Source organism: Lathyrus oleraceus, chromosome 7 (assembly GCF_024323335.1).
Source record: "Lathyrus oleraceus cultivar Zhongwan6 chromosome 7, CAAS_Psat_ZW6_1.0, whole genome shotgun sequence".
Taxonomy (NCBI): Eukaryota; Viridiplantae; Streptophyta; class Magnoliopsida; order Fabales; family Fabaceae; genus Lathyrus; species Lathyrus oleraceus.
In genome coordinates, this window is record NC_066585.1 from 446,801,650 (window position 1) to 446,818,759 (window position 17,110).

Here is a 17,110-nt window from a genome sequence, read left to right on the forward strand (position 1 = left end):
CCACATGTTTTAGAAAGATTTGAGATTACACTACAGAGAGAGAAATTCATACCTCTGGGAATGATTCGATTCTAACCGAATGATTATACAATCCGAGCCAGCTCATACTCAGAGGGAATACAAACTCGGCTCTATAAAAGGAGGCGTGGAATCACTGAAAGGAGAAGGGGTTTTTTTCACTGTCACGCTGCCGAAAATCATCATCAAACAACTTACAAAAGTTCATACAAAAAAGCTACCCTGGATTAGTCGAGCTGGATCGATAACCGCAACTCATGACATAAAAACCAAGATCGAGCAGAAGAAGCAGAGAAAGACCAAAGGAGAATCGCTTACCCCAAGGTATATTCGCGGCCACCGGGGACTCATCGAAACCATCGAAGCTTCAAACCAATCCCTTCCTTGTTGCTTTACATGTTTTAGCACCATAGCCAACACATAGCTTCCACGATGTGATTGATTAATTTTGTTGTTGATTTTGTCAATATGTGAATCGGAGTGGGATATAGGTTAAAGTTTCTTTGGGGTAAAAAAAACTGTTGATAACGTTTTATTATTTACTTGGCTAAGGGTTTGGAGAGATGAGAATGCACGAACATTTTTACGTAGTTATTTCACATTTGTTTTGAAATCGAGTTTTCTACAAGGATGAACATCAAAGGATGTTCATTATTTTTTCAAAACTCCACTTTCTCTTGGGGAAAGAAACCAACGGGTGTTTAAAAAGAATGAGGAAGTGAACAGCTGCTTGTAGCACATGATATCCTTTATTCGTCATTAATTCTTTTCCTTCTTTTGACATGTAAAACATTGGAATATATCCATTTTTGTATTTTGTGATCCATTTAGGGCTGGTTTTGGCAGAAGGGAATGTGGGCCTTTGGCCCATTTTGGTGAAAAAGTTAGCACCCTTGGGCAGCCTGGGCCCTTGTGGTTTGCTAATTCTTGGACATACCTCACCATTCGTTTCATACCTTCTTTCTAAGTTTATTCTACTTATTTTTCCATTTTTTATATTCTAATATTTATTTAATTTTCCGAATGCAACGATAATATTAAGATTAGTAAATAACAATGCATTATTTTCCTCAAATAAATCTTTTACCCTTATTTCACTTTATTTTTTGGGATATTACAATTTAAAATTAGTTAATTGATGGAAGAGTTACGATACTTTGTGTTAAAGTAGTCTAGCCTTGGTCCAACACCAGGTATTTTTTTATTTTAAAATTTTTTAAGTTTGTAATTTACGACTCATGAGATTTTTTTGGGATGAAAAGAAGCATGAGGAGCATCTGCTTCGTTATCTCTCAAGAATTCGAATGGTTGGCGTACGCCATATTACTCGAGTTCTTGTCACCCGATTAAAAACTTACAAATGCAAATCGTCTTCCCCAATCAATGTAATACTTAAAAAAACATTTCTTTTACAAACTTTGGATGAAAAGATGGAAGGCGTTCGCCTCGTCATCTCTCGAATAATTGAACGATTAGCGCTCGCCATATTGCTCGAATTCTTGTCATCCGATTAAAACCTTAATCATACAAATTCAAAATTATTTTCCTATATCAAACACAACTTCACGAGAAATAAACCTTATAAATTAAATTTCAATTGAAGAGAATGGGAGGCGTTCGCCTCACCATTCTTTGATTATTCAAATGAGTGGCGTATGCCACATTGCTCAAATCATCGACTTTCGACCAAAACTTGCAAATCCAAATTCAAATTATCCTCCTAAATTAATAAAACATCTAAGAACATTTCTTTTTATAAATTAAATTTCGGATGATAAAAGATGGGAGGCGTTCGTCTCACCATCTCTCGATTATTTGAATAATTGGCGCTCACCATATTGCTCAAATAATCGACTTCCGATTAAAACACATTAAATAAATTTGGATAAGGGAATAGATCACGCACGCCTCATAAGTTCTAGAATAAGCAAGTGGGAGGCGTACGCCTCACTACCGTGCATATTCGACTTCCGCAAACAAAATTTCAATAAGTAATTTAAAAGAAAAAAGGAGTGGGAGGCGTTTGCCTTATTATTCCTCAAAAGAATCGAACAATTGGTGTGCACCATATTGCTCAATCTTTTCTCGTCCTTCCAAATATCAAACACATCAAATCTAACTTCTCGCCCCGTGCGATCGAAACAACCAAACAAAACATCAAACACATCAACTCAACTTGTCACCCCCGCGTGACCAAAACTCTTTTAAAAAAGAACACTGTTAATCCTTTCTAATGCGCACAACAAATCAGTGCTTAAGCCTCCGCTGAGAGTAGCCAAGCCAACATTTAGCCTTTAGAATACGATCTAAACATTCGTTCATTAAAAAACAACAACAAATCGTAGTCCCTGAACTACGAATGCTCTAATTTCCTTATTCCACCATAAAGATACGTAGGCATGAGATTATTGTATCTTCGGGAGCATACTAATACAAAAACCTCCCTTTTCCCCCTTCTGAGGTTCCCATCTATCTCTTTTCAATATTTTAAATACTCGAAGAAAGCGAATAAAATTCAACTAACATTCAAATAGCAAATTGGACTAAAAGGTTCCCGTTGAGTATAATGGACGCGAGGGGTGCTAATACCTTCCCCTTGCGTAATCGACTCCCGAACCCGAATATGGTTGCGACGACCATTATTCCATTTTTAAAGGTTTTATCGATATTTTCCTATTCCTTCATTGGAATGAATAAAGTTCGGTGGCGACTCTGTTCGAACAACATTTTTACACGTCCATCGTGAGGGATCGCATTTTTTTCGAGGTGCGATAGATGGCGACTCTGCTGGGGAAGTTGCTCCTAGCAAGAGAGAGTCAAGCCTAATTTAGTCTAGATTACGATGAATGTTAAAATAATATTCCTTTCTTCCATATTGCTTCTTTGTATCTTATTATGTTGCTTGTATGTAATGTGTTTTGATACTTTGATATGGGACTTGATGTATGTTGTGAGATATGCTCCATACCCAAGCTTCGAGAAGAACTTAGAACCCGGAGTTGTGTAGTATTAAACCTAGGGGTATACACCTCGTTGAGATAATACGAAAACTCCACCTAGAGTATATCTGTTTGAAGTTTCCATCACAATATGGCTAGCCCATTATTGTGGTGAAATTTTAAATAGGATCCGTGACTCTAGGAACCTCGCCTTAAACCTAAGGTTTGTTTTCATGATTGGCGATTATGTAGTATTGAGCGGAAGGGTCTATACCCTGTTCGGACAATACGAGAATCCCACTTAGATTAGATCAGTGCAAAACTCCCATCACGATGTGGCCAACCCATTATTGTGAGGAAGTTTTGGACATGATCCGTGAGTCTAAGTTCCTTCCTTGAAAACACAAACTTTAGAACCTACCTTTGGGGATTTCTAGTAATCAGAGAAACCCGGTCTTTTTCCTTTTATCCTGACATACTCGACGTGTTAATGATCTTGAGCATTTGTATTCCTTGTGGAAAAACATGGAAAAATTTCATGTATTTGCATATCATCAACACGCATTGCATATCATCTTCCAGAAACAAAAACTTACACCATATTCTACCCTTTGTCCAGTAACGCTGACTACTCGGCGCCGGTACGAGACACGCCGCAACTACAAGATGACACTCGAATATCTTGAGGCAAACCAAGTTTCGATGAGGACTGACGTTGAATCCATGCAGGCTAAGATGGATCGTTTGCTTGAGACCATGTTACTTTTGGCCCAAAAGGAAAAGGATGTTGAAACTAGCGCCGAAGCCAGAAGAGTTGCTGCTCAGTTTGGATCACCATCGTTAGCATCCCTGGAGTGACTAACCTTGATGGTAACCCTGCCCAACCTAGAGGAGAACCAATCCCTATTCTTGTTCCAATGGACAATGTGAACCCCCATGAGCATTCTGCTGCATCTACTTGACACGGATCCATGATGGGTGATGAAGATCAATATGATGCTTTCTTCATGCCACAACCTGCCAAAACCGTTGTTGGAGGTCTCCTAGACCCAACGGTTGAGAGATTCCATGCTTTGGAAGAGAAATTCAAGTCCTTGGAGGTTCACACTACACCCGGTTTGGATGTTGTCGATATGTGCCTGGTGCTAGGTCTGGTGATTCCACAAAAATTTAAGGTCCCAGATTTTGACAAGTACAAAGGGATTAGCTTCCCTAGAACTCACCTCAGAGCTTATTGTCACAAGATGGTGGCCCACATCAGCAATGATCAACTCTTGATTCATTACTTCTAAGATAGCCTCAATGGGACATCCTTGGAGTGGTATATGCAGTTAGAGAGAGGACAAGTCCAATCATGGAGAGATCTCGCTGAAGCCTTTCTTAGGCATTATCAATACAACACTGATGTAGCCCCCAATCGCACCCAGCTGCAAGACATGACTCAACGCAATAATGAGTCATTTAAGGAATACGCCCAGCATTGGAGAGAGCTTGCAACTCTTGTCCAACCTCCTTTTCTTGATAAGGAACTGATTTATATGTTTATGGGGACTATGCATACCTAATACATGGAGAAGATGGTCAGATCTAGCTTTCCAACTTTCACTGAGGTTGTTTCTATGGGAGAACGAATTGAGATCCAGATCAGGAAGGGAAAGTTGCCTTGCACTGTCAATGCTTCAAGTGGAATGAAGAAGCCCTATCCCAATCTCCTGAATAAGCCAGAAGGTAAGGCCAATGCCATAATGGGAGGAGGAGGATATAGGGCACACCCGTATGTTCCTATACCTTACCATCAGGCTATCACTATCATCCCAACACCATATCAGGCACCATATCAGCCACCATATCAACAACCGTATCAACAACAATATCAGCAGCCATACCAACAGTCGGCTTACCAGCAGCAACACCAAAATCAACAGCAACGTGCTCCACCACAACGTCAACCTAACCAGCAGAGGGTAAGGAGGCCAAAAAGACATTTCGATCCTCTGCCAATACCATACAGCAAGATCCTTCCCTACCTGCTAAAGGATGGATCAATCGCTTTGAAAGAGCTAACGCCTGGAATTCCACCATATCCACCAGGCCATGACGCTAATGCTCATTGCGAGTATCATATGGGTGCCTCAGGTTACACAGTGGAGAATTGCAAGGCCTTCAAACACAAAGTTCAAGACTCGATGATAGTAAGGAAGTTTCTTTCACGCCAGTTAGGCCAAATGTTGCGACAAATCCCATGCCAGCGCATGCGGAGCAGAGTGAAGTTCGAAGATAAAGCTTCACGCCAGCCTGAACGAGCAGAACAATTCCTGATGAAGCTAGCTTGACAACAAATAAAGAGATGAAGGCCCATTTTCTTTGAATGAAGGCAATCATTATGCCATTTTTACTGTTTCACATTCTTGTAATTTGTTCTTGTTTGTCTAAGTACTGTATGCTTTAAACATTGTTATTTGTATTTGGTATTATTAATGGGATGATTATGCATGTTTAGAATCAATCTTTCATATTCACTCATATTATTGCATTCGCAAAGCACAAACACGTACTTTTCCACTTCACCTTCTTTATCACACTATTGTTAGTAAATGTTGGAAGGAGGATGACAAAATCAAAATACTCATAATTGCTGATTGTATGCTTTCGGATAAAATCCTGCTAATGATGTACAGGAATTATTTCAAATCCCCAAACACCGGAGAGATAAGGAGTTAATCCCTAGTCAACCACTTCGAGCCTAGAAGTAGGAGTTTCTTTCGGATCTAAAAAACCCTTACGCTCAACCGGGGGCAGGATAATGTTCAGTTAATCAGACTACACCTTCAGACTACAAAAGTGAAATATCCCATATGAGGTTCAACCACATGATATTCTTCGCATACATCCTGAAGTGTCGAGGGAACCATACAAAATCCAAAATTTATGTTGGTTGTTCAATGACCAATGACTTGGTAGTCACACCAAAAAAATCATCAAAGAAAGAGCCCGCTAAGTCAAGCACCCTAAAAGGGAGACTTAGGCAAAAACTGGGGCAATCCCGATGGATTAAAGCTTTAAAAGGCACTCCATGCAAAAATTAGGGATCAAAACAAAAATCAAAGGAGACAACGAAAGTCCTCAACAAAACAAAACACGATTTGGTGACCACCATACCAAAATCAAAGAGTCACCAACATCCATGAAGAGGGCAAATAGGATGACTGCCATTTCAAGAGATTTTACACTGCTGAACTCTCGTAAAAGTAAAGTGTGTGTTGAATTAACTGAACATAGGATTGGATGTCATCATGAAGAAGGGGCGAGTTAAAATAAACTTTAAGCCTTATATCCTTTTGTTTCAATAACCGTGAACCAAGCCACGTTACAACCTTCAAAGGACCTAATTGAAGTAGGGTTTATTCTAAAAGCATACTACAACAAGGTTGTGTAAACTGACTCCTAGAGATTTGCTAATATTCTATTCTCACTGCATCACTCACACACTAGCTAAATCAACACAACGTTTGGACTCATGGTCCACTCGCCACACACTACCACGACACTCCAAATGAATTATTGTTTTACAAAACTTGCATAACTATTGCATTAAAATCACCATTTCTTGAATGAACAATTCTTAAACTGCAAGTCAGTAATTGACATCGAGGAAACGCCAACATAGGACAATTCAAGAGGTACTTGATTGTTGGTGCTGACACGAATCAAAACCACCTCATAATCCTATGGATCAGGGGCATGTCATCTTTTGATTACATTGACTTAAGTAGTTAGTATAAGACAAGTCTCCAGGAAACAGTTGACCATGGAGGAAGAACACTTCAATACTCAGTCCGTCTAGGGCAAGTCTCTCTAAAACTCAGTCAAGGGCAAATTAATTTAAGAGTACAGTGAAAACCAAACCCCAAAGATCAATCAATTGAAGAGAACCATTTCAAGAACCGGCTAATCAGGGGGCAAATCATGGCAAGATTTAGACATTGGAGGAAATAGACTCAGACCATGTCATGGAATAGTCACTCATAAAGTTTACTTTTAATGAGAATTCCATTAAATACCCTACAGATTGGGGCAAGACAAGTTGCAAGGGGAAAGTTCTCTCCATGTCTTCAAGTAGGTCAAGCATAATGTGTCAGATTCTAGTAACTGCTTGAATTCACAACCAAAACGTCAAAAGTTCCCGCTAGTGCAATATCATATCTTGACGAGAATCCTTGGGGAACATCAAAAGCATAATCATCATGCGTTGATCACATCGATGTGCTCAGTTACAGGCTGGCCAAACATCTCAGAAGAAGAAGTCGAGATCGCCTCAGGGGAAAAGACACAATGTAACAGCGCGAGATCAAACTTGGGACACTGAGAGTATCCACTTCCGTTGTTGGATCATCATATCATCAACTACCGAGTGTCGGGAAGTCAGATCTTTCCACCAACCAATAGTCCAATCCATACTGGCAATTGCCAAAAAAGACCGAAGCCCACATCGCTGGCATTCTCATGAAAACAAATACAGCCGGGATGGGTATCCAGAAAATACACCGCCTTTGCAAAGGGGAGACCAATCCCAGACAAACCAATCATCCTTCGCATTCAAACATGCATCACATGCGCCATTTCATGCATAAAATTTCAAAAATAAAAGTATGTCATGCATCATTGCATACATATCATTTATGCACCTAGCATGAATCAAGATTCAAGGTTTAGTCGTAGGTATTCAGGCCAACCCTTAGTTGAGTCATTGATATTTTCTCCAAGTGAGTTCCTACCTTGTATTGTTGGGTGTTCCCTATTGAGTTGTTTCCTTTAACCTTTTGTTGATGGAAATTACATCTTTCAAATTATTCTGCAACCTTTTGTTGTTGATACCTCCAAGTAAGTCTCATCTAGTAATGTTCTAATACTACCCAACAAGTCGGGTTTATTGAACTTTGTCAGTAGCCTTATTTTTCCAACATTTTTCTCACTATCATCCTTTTGGTGGAAGTCCCTTGAGGAATAATATTAATCATCGCCCTGTTTACGATAACCGTTATCCTTTTGGTAACGGTAAATCCTTGACATTTGTGATCTTACCATCATCCTTTTGGTGTCGGTGATCCTTGAAGTTTTGGTCCAACCTTCATCCTTTTGGTGAATGGCGACTTCTCATTATTAAAACTTATTGTCATCCTTTTGGTGGTAACAAGTTTTGTCATCTATGATCCTACCGTCATCCTTTTGGTGTCAGTGATCCTTGAAGTTTTGTCCCAACCTTGATCCTTTTGGTGAATGCCTACCTCTGCAATTATTACAGCATACCTTCATTCTTTTGGTGTCCGCGATCCTTGTGGTGATAGGGATCCTTGTCATTTTGGTTCAGCCATCATCCTTTTGTTGTTGGTGACCTCTGTTATGATGTCTAATCATCATCCTTTTGGTGATAACGTCCAGTTCGATCTAAACATCATCCTTTTGGTGATAACGTCCAATTCGATCTAAACATCATCCTTTTGGTGATAACGTCCAGTTCGATCTAAACATCACCCTTTTGGTGATGGAGATTATGGAGTTTGGTTTAAGATATCATCCTTTCGGTGATTGTGACATTAGGAAAGTTCAATCGTACTGTGATCCTTTTGGTGTTAGTGATATTTGAAGTTATTATGACTTATTATCATCCTTTTGGTGGTAACAAGTTTGGAAGTTATGATCTCACCTTCATCCTTTTGGTGATAGTGATTGTCGACTCATTATCATCCTTTTGGTGATAACCAGTTTTGTTGCTTGATCTTACCTTCATTCTTTTGGTGATGGTGATTATTAATATTGTTGACTTATTATCATCCTTTTGGTGGTAACAAGTTCTATTGTTTGATAGTACCTTCATCCTTTTGGTGATGGTGACTGTCGACTTATTATCATCCTTTTGGTGGTAACAAGTTTTGTTGTCTAATGATACCTTCATCGTTTTGGTGATGGTGATTGTTGTGACTTATAATCATCCTTTTGGTGGTAACAAGTTTCTTTGTTTGATAATACCTTCATCCTTTTGGTGATGGTGATTATTGACTCATTATCATCCTTTTTGTGATAACGAGTTTTGTTGTCTGATCTTACTTTCATCCTTTTGGTGATAGTAATCATTAAGATTGTTGACTTATTATCATCATTTTGGTGGTAACAAGTTTTGTCGTTTGATAATACCTTCACCCTTTTGATGATGGTGATTGTCACTTATTATCATCCTTTTGGTGATAACAAGTTTTGTTGTTTGATCTTACCTTCATCGTTTTGGTGGCGGTGATCGTTGAAGTTATTGACTTATTATCATCCTTTTGGTGATGACAAGTTTTGTTGTTGGATCTTACCTTCATCCTTTTGGTGACGACGATCTTTGAAGTTGATGAGTTAACTATCATCCTTTTGGTGGTAGTCTTGCTATTATCCTTTCGGTAATGGAAAGCTTTATCAGGATAACCATCATCCTTTTGATGATAAAAATCTTTGAATTATGTCTAACTTTCATCCTTTTGGTGATAGCAAGTTTGGTTATTAATCTTACCATCCTCCTTTTGGTGATGACTACCTTTGAAGCTTGGTTTATCCATCATCCTTTTGGTGATGACGATCCTGGAAATCATGGTGAATTACTATCACCCTTTGGTGATGGCCATAAACTCTACTGTCGTTCTTTGGGTGCCAGAAAACCTGTTTAGTTTTTGTCCTTGTGTCAAAAATAATCTTTGCGAGATTTGAATGTCGGCTCGAGGTTTAGGATTGACTTGACATCCTACCCCTAATACATAGGTGTTGTTAGAACTTGTCGCATCTTCTTTCTGCATTTCTCGATTGCATTTCAAAGGACAAAATTTGGGTCTTTTCGTATTTAATTACCTTCCACCACAAATGTATGAAGGCCATTGTCATTCTTGACTTCTAGTTCAAGTTAATAAAATAGGGGCAACTGTCGTACCCCAATTTTGTCCAAATGAGTTCAAAAACTTTTGTCGAGCATTCACAATCAGAAAAGCATGATGTATGGATTCAAAACTTAGTGATCTTTACTTGATCAAAGCTCCATAAACCCTGATCGGGTCAAACCCTTATTATGTGGGCTCCTAACCCTAATTTTAGCTGGCACATCATTATTCATGATGCTTGATCCCCTTGCTAGGTTAAATTGCATAAAGCGACTTTTTACTCCAGGATCGCTCTGGTTAAGTTCTTAGTTATGTTTCTCTTCACTTTGCTCATGACCTTTGATTATAGTCTAAAGTCTTGGATTCACTCCTTTCATGTGCTTCCTTCCCTCCACAGCCTTTTATCTAAATCCCCCTCACATTCAGCATTTAGTTCATGATTCACTTAGGTCTGTCTCAGTCGTTTTTTCTCACCTAAATCCTTTGCCATGCCTTTACCTTTGGTGTATGATAAAGTCTTAAGCTCTTGGTATGTCTTGATACTTGCTAAGGCCTTCGTTGCATACTTGTCATTATTGTTCAATCCCTAATTTTGAGCATCACTCCTGGTTCATTCAATGTCATAATATCCATTCCACTTCATTACAATACATGTTCAAAGATTAGTTTACTCATATAAACACATCAAAATAATTCAAGACTCGTTCAATGGAAATACCAAATCCCATTTCATTAGAATAAGGAGGTATTACATGGTCATGAAAGAGTGCATTACAGGAAGAGGTGCAAGGAAGAACGTGTTGACCAATTGTTGACTTTAGTCAAACTTTGACCAAAGTCAACCCGAACCTTTCTAACCATATAATCCCAACCCTAGTTTCGATCCTAAGGTTTTTTTTTATTCTCGGTCTTTGAGCTTTCCAAAAAGTACATGGTTCTTCAGATTCAAGTTTGGTCATTAAAAGCATGCTTTGATCAATTGCCATTACTATATACCACGATTGTCTTTTAAAGTAGAAATTTGAGAGCCAGTTTAAATAAGAACTCATAATTTAATTTGTGATTAGGTCAGCAAAATGATAGGGTCTGAGTGTTGTAATTGCAACAAGCTAATGGATATGGATTTCTCAAAGGAAGTTGAAAGCAGATCAAGAATTAAAAGAAGTGATTAAATTCAAAATCAGAAATGTTGTTTTATCAGGTTGATTACAAATTGACTTTTAGTACAGCTAATACAATCAAACCATATCAAACAATCATGGAAGCATCATTCATTGTAATCTATGCGATGGCTATTATGAACATTACAAAGTTTGGTAATCGTTGACCAAAATCGAATCCAACCCTTTTCATCCCCAAATCCCCATCCTAGTTCTAATTCACATCTTCAAATCCCATTTAGGTTCGTGGTTGGACCATTGGTATATGGATGCTTCAATTTCCCATCTTAATGCCATGACCATTAGCAACAAGGAAAACAAACCAAGTCATGATCTGAGTGATAACCATGTCGTGTAGTACACCGCCAATATAAGCTTCATGACGCCTATTACCTGCAATGCATCCATAAGGCCGTGAGAACTACAAATCATAACTGCAGATGTAAAAGCTAAGCTCTATTGCTCCAAAGCAAAAGGCATAATGGATGCCAGAAGTTTTCATAAATGAATGTCTGAACCATGACCAAAATTTATTCCCAAACTATCAGTTTAAATCGAATGAACATACATTAGGATCATACAGACAAATACACGACTTAGTTTTATAAAATTGAAGAACTCATGCAAATAAAATCTAGGAAGAACCCGAGTAGGCAAGACGAATGTGCCTGTTGAAGAAGCTTTCCACAGAGAAATCACAAATGGGATTGCCGAGATCACCTTGATATATCAGTCAACAAGGACCATCCTACATTGAGGCAAGGGTGACTTACAACCACAATTCTTTTACAAAAACAAAGCAAGCCAACAAGAAGATTTAGTCCCAAATGCAGGCAACAAATATTCTGAACCAACAATCCAGGACGAACCAATCTGCAATGGATTGGTATTGTAAGACCGAAATTGCCAAATGCTGCAAGTCTTCCCATAACTTAAGCCAAAGCACAATCCGTTTCACAACCAAGGCAATGAATAAGAACTTGCCATGGCGCCAATGTGATCCTGCATTCAACAAACAACAAGCATAACGTGACAACAAGCAGTGGGATTTTCTTCTATGGGACCACATGTTCTAGAAAGATTTGAGATTACACTACAGAGAGAGAAATTCATACCTTTCGAATATTTGGTCCCCACCAAATCTGGGAATCATTCGATTCTAACCGAATGATTATACAATCTGAGCCAACTCATACTCAGAGGGACTACAGACTTGGCTCTATAAAAGGAGGCGTGGAATCACTGAAAGGAGGAGGGGTTTTTGCACTGTCACGCTGCCGAAAATCATCATCAAACAACTCACAAAATTTCATACAAAAAACTACCTAGGATTATGTAGCGGGATATTCGTCACCTTTAGATTTATTGACTAAATCAAAAGCAAAACATACAATTCGAGTCGCCACCGCACTTCTATTTATCCAAAGGAAAGGTTTGAAAGCGAACAAAACCGAGAAGTTTTATCAAATCAAAAACTAATAAAAATGTCAGAGATCTGGGTAAGGGGGTTGGTTATGCAATGGGAAGGTTTTAAGCACCCAAAACATCCTTAGTACTCTAAGGGAGCCCTTTTTGCAAAGTTGTATGGTAGGTTGGTATTTGTGAAAATATTTGTGCAAACATGATTGGGGGGATGAGAAGAGAATATACAAATTATTTACAATTTTGTTGTTTGAATGGATGAACCCATTTCCTACATACCATCACAAAGGTAGGATCAAAACCTCGTAGTTCGGGGTAAAAATCTCAAAATAAATTGGTGAATTGATTTGACAAAAGCCTTAAAATCTTTTGTTATCAAAGGGAGAAAACTCAACCTAAAACCATAACCCACCACGTGAGTAGAGCTTCAACATACTAGTGAGGGATCCACCCTATAATAAGTATGGAAGACGTATAGTCCAATCACTAAGGATGAGGTGAGGTTTACATCAACCACTATGATGACTCAAACCTATGGCTAATGTTTATGAAAAGTTTTAACAAAGGTGGTCATTGGAACCACAAAAAACAACTTGAGTGAGTTGTATTTACAAATTAGAAGTATTCACAAAATGAGGTCAAAGTTGACTTAAAATCCAATTCAAAATAAGTATTAATGAAAAGATATTGAAAAATCAAAGGCGTAATGCCTAGGTTTCTAGTTTTGAAAACAATGTCAATGTTTGCACAAAATGAGTTTGGCTTGGGTTAGAGTGGAGAGAAGAAGAGAAGGGCTAGTCCTAAACATGCAAAGATGAGATAAGAGAATAATACCCTTGGAGTTCCTTTCTTGAGATCATAAATATGATTCAAGTTGCTCCTTTCCTTTGGACTTAGCAATTAACTCAAGCAATCAAACAAATACTCAATCAAGTACCTAGGAACTTCCGATTGGCTTGTCTTTCTCTTAACTTGGATTCTTATGACAATGGTCCTTCTAATTATCTCAAACTTGGAATCCCTATCGCATAAGAACAAACAAATCAAAAAGTTCCACAATGCAATAATAGAGATGGACAAAGAGAGAGTTTAGATTAGGGGTCCTTTCAAGTCAACTTCAAGATGTAAGCATTCTAAAGGCATGAGGCCTAGTTGCTCTTCAATCAATTTTAGCATTCTAAAGGCATGAGACCTAGTTGCTCTTGAACTCCATTAAGCATAGGTGAGGTCCGAATTCTAAGTCCTTTCTCCTTTTTGCATTGGGTTCACACAAACAAGAACAAAGCAAGCACAAGGCAATAGTATATTTACACAATAATGTGCTCAAGTGAGCAAAAGGCAAATGGCATAAACATAAACATGAGCTCAAATGAGCAAAGAGAAAAGACAATATGAATAAATGAGCAGGAAATTAAATTGCATTAAAGTAAATTGCAATAATTAAATGCTTGAATTAAAAGTTAGTAATTAATAGTTAGGGTTAGTGTGCCATAAGGCAATTTAGCGCTATGTTAAGCAATCGTAAGTGGACTAATGTAGTAGTCACACATATCTAAGGCCGGTCAATAAAACTATAGGCAAATAAACACAACTTAGAGATCATGACTAGTAAGCCAAGCTCCTACAACTTGCCATGCCAAAAGAAAAGAAGAATGACCTTGTATGGATTTCAGGTTCTTTGCTTGACCAAGAAGCAACCTATCTTGGACACAAAGCAATTCACTTGATCCTTGATCAAGTTGAATTTGATTTGGATCAAAGAAGGTTAAGCCTCTTATATGTCAAAGCTAACCACAAATCATTAACTCATTGGTCAGAAGAAAAAGAAAAAAAAAGGAGATGAAGATAGAATGTACAAAAATGAAAATTCAAATGACATAACCAAAACACATTGATCAAACATGAATGTAATCAACATCAATCAATGGTAAACAGAAGTGAAATGAAGATTAGAAGTCAAGAAAGGTCAAACATATTTTTGGTATTTTTTGGAATTAAAATATTACATAAACTAAAATGGACAAATCATGGTCAAACTTCAAATCCAATTCAAATCAACTTGGACAAGTCCAATTGGATCATCATAAGTCTAACATGGTCAAACTAGGTTTGACAAATTTTCTCAATATTTTTTGAAAACAGAAACTATTTTTAAACAATTAAAAATGGAGAAAAATAACATATATAAACTAAAATCTCAAATAAATCTCAAATAAATCTCAAATCAATTAAGAAATTGATGAGAATATTTTTCATACACTTATCATCATTCATGCATGTTAGGAAAATATTTTTGGAATTTTTGAATACCTACAAGTATTTAAAATGAATTAAAAACTATCAAAAACAAAATAATTCACAAAAAATATTAAATGGAATCACAAAAATAATTAAAAATCATATTATGAAATGATATTTTCAAGAGAAATTTTTTGCAATTGGTCTCATATTTTTGTGATTCCAAATAAAGAAGTTATGAATTTTTGAAAATAAATGGAATAAAAGAAAATAAAACATAAATTAATAAAATAGAAAAAACCAGAGGTGCACGATCCATCTCATTAATTGACGTGGACATCATCAACGGACCAGAGGCGCGCGCTTACCATGTACATGAGTCAAGTGCGAAGTATCATGAATTAAATGAAGTCAAACATAACAAAGGCTCAGATTAGATCTGGTAATCATCATCCAATGGCCATGGTTCAGACACGTGGGGACGGTGGTGGAAACCACCATCTTCTCCGGTGAGAAGGCAAAATCCGGCCACCAGTTGCAGGTTTTGCGACCTCAACTAAAACACGCGATCCTTATACCAAATTAAAGCTAGGGTGATGTACATCACACCTGTGACCTTAGATTTTACTCAAGATCCCTATGGAAGGAGAAATCTGAGGTTGAAAATCTATGTGTTCAATCTGAAGTTCAACAATTCACAGAATTAAAGCCACCATTGTCTTGCCTCTCACATGAGGACTTCAGAAAACCAAACCAACACAAGCAATGCATAATATATAGTGAGATTCGAAGGAAAACAATTGAGCTGCAAACCTTTGAAGTGCAACTTTGATGAGCACGATCAACCCAATCCTTTGCTTGCAGCTTGATCTTGATGTATGATATGAGAGCTAGGCTTAGGAATTAGTATTGAAAAGCAACTGATGTTGTTGAAAATCAAACTTGAAAAAGAGAAATAAAAATTCAAATTCCTTTGGTGAGAGGTTGGGAATGGAAGAGGTTTAGGCGCCTTCAGGTTGAGAAATGAATGAAGCAATGTGTTTATTTATAGCTGAGATCCAAAGGAGAGTGTGACAAACTCGTGTGCATGAGAATTGGGTCCTCCATGCATGGGCCTGTACAGGCGCATGTGAGGCCCAAAATCAAATGGTTGTGCATGCTGAAATGATTTGAAGCAAGTTTGTACGTGCAGATTGAATGGCATTTGCTTGTGCATCAAGATTTAACATGAAATGCATAAATGGTCATAAAAGTTCTTCTCTTCGAAAATCCTATTTGGAAAAACCCAAACATAGGCATGTGAGTAATGGTTGGAAATTTCTTGACATAAGGAACAAAAGCTATGTTGGACAAAAATACATTTGGAGTTTGGAAAATTGTACAAACTGGCCATGAAGTTCAAGGTACAAAACATGTATTTGAAAAATTTCCCAAAAAGGACCAACTTCAAGCCCTTTTGTTTCAATTATGAAAGTCTCAAATGGAAACACCTCCAACATCAAAGTTGTATATCTTTTCAAGACAATCAATTCGGACTTTAAGTTTGCATCATTTGGATTTGTGATGAGAAAGTTATGGGCACTTAAAGTTGGACTTTTTCAAGATTCAATGGCTTTGGTCCAAAGTGACCTATAATGTTTTGTATTATCACATGTGTTTCTTTTAGGATTATGAAATTTTGTCCAACATAACAATTGAATTAGACATCTCAAACTTTCCAATTCACTTGGTCTCACCTCAAAACCATAAAAAATTAAGGAGTTAGGTCCTTGGGAAGTTGACCCAAAATTAGAGTTTCAGTCAAAATGACCTATAATGTTTTGAAATGAATGATGACCTTCCAAGTTTAAAATCGATTTTTGATGAACATGGAAGTTGTTAATATGGTAATTAAGAACATGTTTTCTCTTGGGGTCATCATTATTTGACAAACACATCAAAAGTTAGGTCTCAGTGGATTTCAAAATAGTCAGATGAACTGACTGGTCAACTTCTCAAGTCCAAACTTCAAATCTTGATGAATGAAGGATTGAGAGGCATCACATAGGCTTATATATGCATAAAATGATGAATGAAAGAACTTACCTTTATGGAATTTGATCATAGGTTGAGGTTACTTCATGAGCAAGGCACAGTCAATGCATAGTTGAATTAGGGTTTCCTTGGGAAACAATCCTCAAGCTCTTTGGTTTATCTTGATCAAATTGACAAATTGAGATACTTGGGAGGCACATATGATGACTGAGAGCTTTGTGAACCATTTTCATGCTTGCTTTCATCTTCATCTAGCCATTTCTTTGAGTATAGGGGCCTCAGAGGAGCCTTGGATCACATGACTGCTTGAGCTTCAAAACAAAACAAGTTAGTGACATATTTTTGTGCTTTTGGTTAGTAAACAAAATAAGAAAAGCAATAATATACAAAT